The sequence below is a fragment of the Carassius gibelio genome, chromosome A13, assembly GCF_023724105.1.
Source record: "Carassius gibelio isolate Cgi1373 ecotype wild population from Czech Republic chromosome A13, carGib1.2-hapl.c, whole genome shotgun sequence".
Classification (NCBI taxonomy): Eukaryota; Metazoa; Chordata; class Actinopteri; order Cypriniformes; family Cyprinidae; genus Carassius; species Carassius gibelio.
In genome coordinates this window covers 5,687,535-5,699,826 of record NC_068383.1, presented here as the reverse complement: position 1 = coordinate 5,699,826, position 12,292 = coordinate 5,687,535, and the positions used below count along the sequence as shown (strand labels likewise).

General features: G+C 35.3%; 1 protein-coding gene across 1 annotated transcript in view; it reads right to left on the bottom strand.

Annotated features, from left to right (window-relative positions):
• The window catches only part of LOC128026575 (protocadherin-15-like), a 174,287-nt gene extending 168,003 nt beyond the window's left edge, over window positions 1-6,284 (bottom strand). Inside the window, exon 1 of the mRNA XM_052613836.1 lies at window positions 5,887-6,284. The gene's annotated coding sequence lies outside the window, so the exon portion shown is untranslated. The remainder of the gene's footprint in view (window positions 1-5,886) is intronic.
• Window positions 6,285-12,292: the final 6,008 nt, after the last annotated feature.

The window sequence follows — 12,292 nt, the reverse complement described above, 5'->3', positions numbered from 1 at the left end:
AGTGTATAATTTGTTAAAAAAAAAAAAAAGTTAAATGCTTTTTCTGTGTTGTTTAGTAGAAGAGTTTACACTCTGTCATTTATACACCTGCTCACATTCTTTCACACACACACATGCGTCTGTTAAATGTTATAATATCAAAGTTAATGTGATTTATTTGTGTCCTGTCATGCCAGAATAGTTGGAAAAAAACCTAACTAATTGTAAATTTATTGTATGTGTTTTTGTATATTTTTATACAATATATACAATTGAACAAAGTCCAATTTGATCTTAAGTTATATTCATCAAATGTTCAATGCTTTATGAACTCTGTAGCTGTTAATGCCATCCTTTTCTGCATTTCTTCTAACATGTTACTTTTTGATGTTTCTCTTGTTTTTAATAAATATTTTCCTTTTGATAATTATTATTTGTGTGTAAAAGTGATATTTAAAATGAACAACATTTGTAGGTTTAATGCCTAGCTCAATTTGGGTTAATTTTAACGTAGAAAAGCATTGTTTCCCCACATGGCTGCACTCTGCGAGTTTATTTTCTGCCAGCAGGAGGCGCTAAGAGCGGGAGAGGTAGGTTTCTCCGGTAACGGCTGCAGAGCGGCGGTGAGCTCACAAACGCTGCCTTATCAAGCACATGCGAAATGATATCGAACATTTTCTAATTACAGTAGTTTTCCTTCTGAAATACAGTGATAAAAAACACCCGCTCTGGTTTTTGAAACCCTGCAATATAGTCATTTTAAACCATAAAAAAGGCAACCCAGCAGGCTGGGTTAAATATGATAACCCAACTGGTTGGGTTAAAATAACCCAGGGCTGGGTTCGTCCCTTTTTGACCCAGCGCTGGGTTGTCAAAATAACCCAAATTGGGTTGTTTTCAACCCAGCAGTTTTTAGAGTGTTGTTATGCTGGTAATATAAATTGTAAAGAAAGGTCTGTATTCAGTTAGAAATCGTAATCTCAGTGCCTTTTTTATGTAAAAATAACTAAATAAATAAAAATCCCATCTGCCCAAACATCAGCAGTCTGAATCTCACTCTCACCCCCTCAGTCAGACCTCACGTCTGCTCTCAACCATTCTCTGCAGCAGCACTAGTGCATTATACACTCATCTTGTTCCTCCAAACTCTACAGTTCTCTTCTAAATAGCTCTTTGAACCCCTGTCTGGCAGTGCAAACTATAGCATCTCAACCAAATACATTAGCACCCTTTTATGGGCCGAAGGCTGGATTTGTGACCTCTCCGACTGCTCCCTTTCTGTCTGAGCTCTAAACCTCTGGCTTTCACGGTCTCCCCTGCTGCTGTCATCCTGGGGGACTCCCAGTGGGCAGAAGCTGATTAGAGATGAATCAGACAGCTGCGAGAGGCTGACTGAGGTAAAGATGCATGCAGTAGAAATCCAGCCTGGCCTTCACACATCAGAGACCATGTACACGGAAGAGAGGAGAATATCATTGGAGTTATAGTCATACAGTTGGTGCTGCAGCCAACACACTGTACAACAACCCTGAATGTCTAACACCTACAGTACCCTCTACTTTCCTATTCAGCTTCTTTTAAAGTAATAGCTCATTATTTAATTACTCTTGTGCTGTACAAACTCATAAGACATTCTAGTCTTTAGTGCATAAAGACATAAAGGAAGGACAACTGAGGCTTTTAAGCTTCTAAAAGGGTATAAAAGCACCATAAAAGCATCATGAAAGTTGTCAATATGATTCATGTACTTCATTCCAAGACTCTTAAAACCATACCTGCCTTCCTGTAGCTCAAAGAATACATCATAACACTATACTGATGTAGGATGTATTCAAATAATTACAAAGAACCAACAAGTGAAACAATGTATCAAATCAATTGAGTTTTTTAAGTAAAACTACTGAATTAGTTTTTTTTCTTTTTTTTTTTTTGAGTGTATCTATGCTGAGGTCAGAACAAATTCCCAGGAACATCAATAATCGTGTACCTTGAATGGAATGTACAGTAAGTTTCTTTGGATAAAATTATCTCCAAATGCAAAATGTAACACTATAACTGTGAATATGGAACAAAACAAACTTTAAGTCAATATTTACTAGAAAATGTGCCCGAGTTGTCCTTGGCACATGAGAGAAATGAAAGAGCTAGATGTCTGAGAGAAACATTTCTTGAGCACCAAATCAGTTTGAGAGAAACAGAAATAGATGTATTGTACCATTTATTAATAGTTATTTTGATTCGAGACTTTTCACTGAATTCCTGATTGTTGATTCAATCACAAACCAGAATCTAATTCTCAAGTTCAACAGCTCACTCATGGGAAAGACTACCGATGGATTACCTAGATGTTGATATCATATGTGTTCAGAAGACTTCTGCTGTTACCTCTCTTGTGTTTCTGAGAGATGTAACATCCCTTGAAATGATTTGTTTGTTACAAAGAGTGAAAATAAAAATGGAAAATTATAATTTTTACAAATATGTGAACTTTTGTGATGTAAAAGCTTTATTAAAGTTTATGAAGTTATGAGCTAAACTCCAGAAACATAATATAGAGATCTGAAAAAAAAAAAAATTAATGACCTCTCTAATAAACATGGCCACAAATTAATAAATGGTCAATTCTTACCTAACTTATGAACACAATTTATATTTTAGCTTCCATATGTCATATGTTCTGGGTTCTGTAGAATTGCAGTGATGTTTGGTGGAAACGATGGTTGAAAATAAAAGTTGTATGCACTTTCATTATGTCAATTATTACCAATTTATTTAGTATGGACCTCTTTTATGACATTCCTATGGTGCGTTTGCTTCTTTTTTTAAGCTTGTACCCATGGGCACTAATGGAATGGAAAACAGAAACCAGTACAATCCATCTTTTGTGTTCCCTGGAAGAAATAAAGTCATAGGGATCTGTAACAACATAAGCCTGAGTAAATTAAGACAGAAGTTTAATTTCTGGCTTAAGTATTCCTTCAAATCTCTCACTCTGTCCCAAGATGCTTACTTCTAGTGCATCTGTCCATCTTGGTCTCTCTCCAGCTGTTCTCTCTCTCTCTCTCTCTCTCATTCTCTCTACTTCTGTCTGCCTGGCAGCTTTTCTCTCCTTCGATCTCCGTCTGCATGGCTGTGTGAATGGAAATCATTTCAGGCATCACTACCCACGGCTAATGCTGAAATGTGTTCTCTAAGGTGTCCACAGTGCATATGAATACAGTCATGCCTAAATCCAGATACCACACAGTCTGATACTGAAACCATTCAAACAACCTTGAGGCACATAATGAAATCCTCACTATTTCACACGCAACACGACCTTCATCATCCTCTTCTCCCCGCTTAGTAAGTCATAAGACTTCTGGTCAGTTCAAAGACGTCTGAAGCTGTATTATAAGCATTAATTGGTCAGAGGTCAACTCAGACACAAGGCAAATAGGTCAGGTGCACGTCTCATGACTCTGACCTCCATGTAATTGCGTTAAGGCCCTTTTAAATCATGTCACTGTATGGCTCCAATTTGCTGCGCTTCACTGGTCAGAAGTGCTAACAGCAGTTTGATGCTCATAATACTTACAGTGTGCTGAGCAACAGACTACCTCTTGAGGCAGTTTCACAAACCAAGGAAACTTTTAGAAAACTGGTTAAAATGAAAACAATTTTCCCTTCAAACTTAAACACGTTCATGTATCTCCGTAAAGTGGAATAAGTTAAAATAAATACATCCAGATATAATTCAACTAAACCAAAATACTGGGCAAAGCATCTCATTGAGAAGAATAAGCTCATCAGTTTATCATCTCAGCAATGAATATCAAAATATCAAAACCACACTTGTCAATATCCTCCTCAGTAGTGTAGAACTTTTCTAATGAGAAAATAATTTTACAAAAAAATATTCTTCAATACACTATTCAAGTTTGAGAACTGAATCATAAGGCGTCATTTTGTGTTCAGATTTTAAATTAATCAGGAACCGTATACTTTAGGTTCACGCAACTTAGATCAGTCTGTTTACTAACTGATGTCATATGAGTAAATAAAGATACATTTTCAATAAAGTTTTTGTTTTACAATATATGTATATGCATTTATTTTTATTTTATTTTTTTTAAAGAAATTAGTACTTATTTATTGGCAAGAATGCATTTAATTAATCAAATTGACAAACATTTTTTAACATTGTTACAAAAAAACTTACATTTAAAATAAATTTTGTTTGTTTTTAGCTTTCTTTTCATCAAGAAAATTGTGTAAGTATCATGGTTTCCACAAAAAGATTAAGCAGCACAACTGCCTTCCACACTTATAATAATAGGAACCACTATTATTATTATTTTTTTTTTTTATGAGTGATCATCTGACAATAGAGACTGAACTAATGACTGCTGATAATTCAGCTTTGCCATCACAGGAATAAATGATCTAAAATAGATTAATACAAAAAATAGTTATTTAAGATTGCAATAATAATAATATTTCACAATATTACAATTTCTACTTTTTATTTAATAAATGCAGGTTTGGTGAGCATTTGATACTTAAAATATACTGACCCCAAACTTTTGAACAGTAAGAATAAATCAAGTCTTTGGATGACATGATTTAAATATCATCGATACAACAATATACCAAACAACTTACTGTTAAAAAGTTAAATCCTGCTTTAATTGTCTCATCACCTGGCAGATGTGAATGAGAGATACATTTGCCATAACAAGCCTGAGGGGAAGCAATGTCACAGCATTTTGTCATTACAAGAGCCAAACATAATACAAACATATTTTGACTGATCTCAAAGATCCCTAATTATCTTGATGTCCCAATAAAGCACAGGATGACCAGATCATCTCTAACTAAAGAAGAACTTTAAACTCAGATATGGATGGTAACTCGTGAGATCACCCCAGTCCTTCTCCTAACACACACAGACACATGGACTCTTTCTCTCTATATCAATGGTATCAGCTGAACGCAGATGTCAACTGAGCGCCTGTCTCACTGATCTATTCATTAGACCAACAGACTCATTATTCAGTCCTTTTAATGGATAAATTCTGGAAAACATGAATGTAATAAAGTCTATAATGTGGAAAAGCCCAGCTACTAAAAATGAACAAATGAATATAAGGAGAAATACAAGTGAAAAATGACATAGGAGGCAATGTACATGTCACTGTGACTGGCTGATCATGCAGTTAACAAGAAATTGCCTGTCTATAATGGGTCCAAAAATAAACCTAAATGCATCAAAAATGATGAAAATTAACACATTATGCATGCCTTTAGCAAATAAATGATGGTGGCAGGAGTTGTGGGGCCTTTCAGCACACATGCAGTGGTTTGTACACACACACAAATGCTCATATGGTATCGTTTATGACCTTTATAACACTTAGTGAACCACTACAGGTGCAGCTTCTGTGCTGTCTTTGCAATGAGAAAATTTAAATAAATCGGTTAAATGACGTGGCTGAAGGGAGTGTATGAACGGGAAAGTTTAATCCATCAGAAAGCCTATTAAACCTCTCAAATATCCTCAAAATGTATTGACGTCGAGTCGCATTTGACTTCATTTTACCAGGCATGACTTGAATGAATAAAAAAACTTAACAGAGAAATTAACCTATCATGTTCCTTTCATCCTCCCAAATGAATTCAAGGAACTACATAAGCAGATCTTTGAGTGGTCATGAGTGATATATAAGAGAAATCTGGTCTCAGTTGAATCTTTTTAAACGCTGCTATTGCTTAATTTAACAGATATCTCTCTTTAGTCTAATCCGTTTCAAATGGACTTTGACGAGCTCAAGAGAAACAAAGATCAACTAATGACACTCAAACACGCTCTTAGACCATAATAACATATTATTAATTTTTCAAACCAATACAATACTGCTTACTCACTCAGTTTATTTCAGTTATTTCCTCTCCTCATGTTCCTGCAGACGGCTGTTCACAGCAACAGTTACGCGAGCGTTTTCACTCACGCGCGCTACGCGTGAAATCATTCATTCCTCCTGCCAGGAATTTACCGGACGGTCTCCGTATCACTCAAACGTTAACCCACCATGTCGGTTTAAAATCCAAGCAGAGTGTCGCCGGACAAACCCACGCAGCGAATCCCGCATCGGTTTCTATATGTGTCTTTTTCTCTGTCGAGGACGGACCGCGAGAGCCCCGGTGATTTAACTTCTTACTGATTCTTTTTAAGCGCGTAAAGTCCAAGAGCAGGTCAGTTTCAGGACGGTGTTTGATAGTCCTCGAGTAACGGTTAAATTAGCATGACAGATCCATGACAGCCCACCTCAAACAACCCTCCTTCAACCTTCTCTGCCTCCTTCTCTCTCTCTCTCTCTCTCTCTCTCTCTTTCTCTCTCTCTCTCGCTCATGAGGCAATAATCTCATTTGACTGGTTGGTAAAGGTGAAGGCAGGTAAATCTTGATGTGTGTCCAGCAGGTTCATATAATCTTAAAGGATATATATATATATATATATATATATATATATATATATATATATATATATATATATATATATATATATATATATATATAAAAACACGTCCAGGTCATATTAAAATATTTGTATTTCAAAGTAATTGTACTTCATGTTACTTATTTATTTATTTATTTATTTTAGTGTTTTTTTTTTTAAAATAAATCATGTTATTTTTGTTGCAATCATTGTTTATAAACAGATCAATACAATAAATGTATTATAATTATATACCATCTTAGTATTTATTGTAATTAGATTTCTATTCAAATGCATACATAAATATGCTACATATATCATTTTAAAACAGAAAAGTAATTATGCATATTAGTATGTAATGATTAAATAAATAAACTCATAATATTCATGTACGTTTCTCATTAAAGTAAATTTCTCATTAAAGTTCTCATTAAAATGGAGATTCATCCATTCAGCCTGATAAAAAGTACACACAGGCAGTTTCAGGCATACTAAATAAGACAATGCATGCTGTGAATGCGCTGAGTTGTAAATTAAATGTTTCTCATAAACATGATGCAGCCTCAGGTTGTGACACTGCAACTGAACCGTCTGAAAGAGTCTTTTCTTTCACCTCTTTAGAAATTAATGTGGGTGGTGACAGAGAGAGACAGAGAGACGTGCAAACACTGGCTGGCTGTGCTCTTCTCTAGTAACATAACCAGTAAACATCTTAAACGCAGCTCAGTGGAACCTGAGAGGCTGCGGACCAGTACTCACGTACAAAACCCCTGTAACATCACACCACCTGAATGCAGCCCACCACTGCAGAAATGTACTTACACAGAGGATCCACATCCCACAAGGACAGCATTTGTCACATTATATTGACCAACCACAAATAAAATATTTGCACCTGTCCCACATTTTGTTAAAAAAAAAAAAGTAAAACCAGGTTTACAGTGAAGCACTGTATATTGGAAGCAAAAGGGCCAGTTTATAAACATTAAAATTCTCACTGTTCCAATAGTATAGCCTTAAGATATGAACAATATGCATTCTAACATGAACTTAATGTGCTATCATTTTCTATGTATCACCATATGCAGTTTTACAATGTAATGGTATAAACCTTTAAACAACTGAAAAATTATGATTTAAATAACTTTACAACTAAAAAAACAATTAAGACCTAGATTTAAGATTTATTCAACTAAATTGCATATAAAATTAGCATTCATTTGGATTACTCAGTTTTAACATATCAAACAAAGTCTTAAATACTGTATATGAAACAAGTAAAAATTCTGCACTCAAAAAAAAAATTGATGAAAATTGTGATTGATGAAAATATAAACATTGTTTATTGTGATTTAAAGCACAGATTTGTAATAGTCTATTAGCCTACACAAATATCTTACCCGTTTCTTACATTACATATTTTATGTGTGTCTGACAAATATGAATCACATTAAAACTGGAATGCAAATATAAATTTTATATGCAATTCAAATATAGAAATCTTAAGATTCTGAACATTTCTGCTTTTAAATCACTCAAAAATATGAATTTCCATTGTAAGTTAATAACCACAGTCACGTTTTTTTTTTTTTTTTAAGAGTCATACTTTTTTTGTGTGATAACCAACAGAACTGAACCCAGAATACTTCTTTACAATTAGCTGTTTCTGCATAGTTTCTGTAGGATCAGGTCTCTCTAAGTGGATTACACAGGATCGGATGGGGATGATTTTGATTGAGTTTAAATCCATATAGCTACCATACTGTAACTGTTTGTGGTTTACTCTTACCATGAGGCTCTCTACCACCATCTACAATTCACAGTGCACATCCACACCCTGTGCACAGTAGATCAACAGGCAGCCCCAGGAGATCCATGTGGCAATCACTAAATGAACTGAGCAGAGACCTGAAAATATAAAGTACGTGTGTGAGAGAGGGAAGAGATAGCAGAGTGTGTGTGAGTATGAGATAGAAACCGCTTCAAGGTCAACATAGTCATTTGTAGTCATGGCAGATCAATTACTTAAGTTAGATGTGGATGTTGGAGCAGCTCTTCGTTCTGAGACAGAGACTCACCTGCAAATAAAGTGTTTTTGTATACTGTAACCAAACTAATGCAATCCACGCTATCAGTCTGCAACCGGGCTCTGCGCTGCAGCTTTAATGAGACCCCTTCTAAATGAGCAGGTAGCCTGGAAACAGACGCAGGAAATAGATCAAAACAATGGGTTCTAAACTATATGTCCTGAAGCCAGCAAACAACGTAAAAATGAAAATCTTGTTCTGAGTGATCTTGTTCTCCCTCAATCAGATTATTTGGGAAATGTAAGCTGAAGCAAATTGGTGCCCTGCTCTCAAAAATAACCCCCCCGCACAAGCAGGAAACACACTGCAGCTGCTCACTCATGCCTCAGCAAGCTCAGGATCTAATGTTCTCAATATAGAAACAGAACAAAATCTGTGCTAGCATGCAGTACATCTGCACATCATTTAAAACCCTGATGCTAGCAGCAGAGACATCCAGGACATTTCCTATCAATCCAAGTCCATTCATCTGATATTTATGGCATTGACAAGAGTGTACCACTGTTGCACAATTGTGGGAGTACAAAACGGGGCTGGAACCACTACAAACAATGTTATGATATATACATATTAGTGTATACTGTATATACATACACTGTAAAGAAAATGGTGTAGACACTGTTTCACTAAGCAATTAATAACTTCAAAGACAAAATTACTAAAAGGAAACGACAAGTAACACATTTAATTCTTAAATCAAACATGACATTTTTAAGATTTATTTTGTAAAACATACTCAAATTATCTTTGTTTTATTTACAACTAATAAAAAAATTAATTCTTACAGTGTATATACCGTATCTGTGCAAGGATGCAATACATTGATCAAAAATGGCAGTAAAAACATTTATAATTTCTATTTCGAATAAATATTTTTTACAGAAATATTAAGCAGCACAACTGTTTTTATCATTGTTCCAAATCAGCACCAAATCAGCATATAAGAATGATTTCTGAAAGTTCATGTGACATTGAAGACTGGAGTAATAATGCTGAAAATTCAACTTTGCATCACATGAATAAATAACATTTAAAAAATATATTAAAATAGATAAATTATTTTAAATTGTTAATAATTTTAAATTGTATATAATATAATATAGCTGTTTTTACGTTTTTTTTTTTTTTTTTTTATCAAGTAAACACCCAGACATAATTCATAGAAATAACAAGTTAGGTATTTATAGCTGCAGCAACATGGCTTTTGCAACATATGGATGCCACACAGAAGGCTTTAATCAACCAATAAAATGTTCTCTTTTCCCTCAGGTCATAAATAATTAAAGATTTTATTATTCTTTTGAGAGTCTAGATTAAATTTGAAATAAAAAATACAATTTTTTTTTTCATGTGACCAGTATCTTTACATTAGCCATATGAGATGATCATTATAAGCTCTAGTATTTTCTTTTCTGTGTCCTGTTAACACACATCACCATTACTGATGATAGTGTTAGGGAGAGTTCTTGCTCTGTGCTTAGCTTTGGCTGAGCCAAGTTTAATCACGCTGCTACATCCCCCTAGGGGGCAAATTTAGATATACAACAGGGTTAGAACAGAGAGAGAATGCTGCATAATTCTTCTTTCTTAGACCGTAAGGCATCACGTAAGAGGTCAGAGCAGAACACAGAAGTCCTCTGGGCATGAATGAGTAACTCAATAGAATCACATTCTGTGTCTTATAGAGTGAATAAAATTCAGGCATCAGGCCTAGCAGTTCATCATGGTCAGTCACATTTTGCAACATGATTCAGCCATAAACACACTAGCATTGATCCAAAAACCTAGTGAGATGCCTGCCTTCTACAAGGAGGTCTATAACTTCTGGAGAAAGCAACATAATCTGTTTGGGGCCATTCATAAAGAAAGCATTTTTGCTTTTAAAAATGTAAGAAGTTCTTTCAAAAGTCAAGCTTCTGTTAAGTTCAGCACCGTGTTTTTAGTAAACCATGTCAAGCATGAGACGGTGAAAAAGATGCAAGACGTGAGCACAATGGTAAAAAATGTCCATCTTGCTAGCATGTGTTTATATAGAAAAACAATGGACAAGTAGCAAAGTGGAATGGAAAAACATTTTCTGTGTGAACAGCCCCTTAGAGTTCCCATTTATCTCAGTGGCAGGCTCTCAACAGGACGCTTTGGACATATACGATGTGAGGAATGCAGGTCACAAATATACTTTAAATATATTCAATATATTCAATAAAAGTATGAATAAAATGAGTTCCATCTACTAAAAATGTAACAGACTTTTTCAGCCACGTAATGTAAATCACGTAATCTTCACTGCATTCCTCTTACTAGTCGCCACATTCTGCACATTTGCATAAAGTTTCTCAAACTCACTGTTGTACGTTACCTCCAATCATCAGCAATAATTGAAAATGAATAACTTCTGGTTGCTTTGTTACTCTGAATCTTTGCCAGTGAATGAAGTCGTAAACAGAAGGCAGGGAGGCAGCTCACTAAGTTTTGGAACAGATACTGACAGAGCACGGCTGGAAAAGTACAACTATAAACATGACAGCAGGCATTTCTTATTTTCATCAATAAACTAGCTGTACTGTCATGTGTATAGCAATGCACAGAGTATAAATTAATCATTGTGAAAATAAATATGTGCGCCTGCTCAGAACTGTTGTATCAGCACAGCTCCACTGCAAACCCCGCGCTCACTGTGTGAATTCTCTAATGAGCACATTTAGATTCTATTTGTTAAACAAACTGATTCAAATTCTGCAATCAGCTATGGAATATCACATTCATTTCCAGAATCTTCCTCATGTTTCCCATGACCTCTGCTAGATCTCTCAGAGGTTGCTGTTGAATTGGAATTCTTATTAATCCAACAAGTAGCTTTGGGAAGCCATGAAGCAAAACAGAGTCATTATCTAGTTCAGTAGCACTCCAGAGAGAAGCAGCACTGAGTGTGTACTAATAATTAGCGTGAATGAAGCATTTACAAACAAAGTCTCATTAATAGTGAGTGTTGCAGACATCTCCTTCAAGTCCTGTGAAGCTAGTAAGCAGCGCAGATGCTTTGTCCCAACGTGGCTTTCATTGAGCATCACATTACTGTTCGTAAACGACACATCTGTGGAGGCGTGGAAATGAGGACACGTGTTTTGTCGCGACTTGCCAGCCTATGAAATTAGCCCAGGGTCATCAAGAGGAAGTGTGCACATCTCAGCCACTCAGCAAGGTGTTTCTTTCTGAAATGAAAATAAATTGTCTTAGGCATGGGTGAAGACGCAGGTGAAAGCCCAAATCGGTTTAGAGCTTTGACTGATTACGTTTGCACAAGATATGAGGGTGATTTTGCAGAGTAGAAAAGGCATTCAATATATTCAATGAGACTAGACATATTTGAGCCAAAACAGAGCTGTATAGAATGATCTGACTCACTGGACCTTTGGTACTTTTTTTATCATCTCCAGCATGAAAGTGAGTTATTTAGCAGACATGCAGTAAGTAGTTTGATGAATTCCTCTTCAAATAGAAGCCAAAAGAACATAATAAAATGCATATATCAAGTCAAGACACCATTATTTGTTCAGTGCTATATAAAATACAGATAGTTTCAAAGCAGCTTTACAGTAGAAAAGAAACAGAAAAAAACATTAAATCAAATTCTGCTGAAAAGCAAATCTAAAAAGACAGTAGTGTCATTATTCAGTTTAGTACATTAACTGTGTAGAGTTAATCAATTATGAAACAAGTTCAATTCAGCTATAAGCAACTCAGCCAA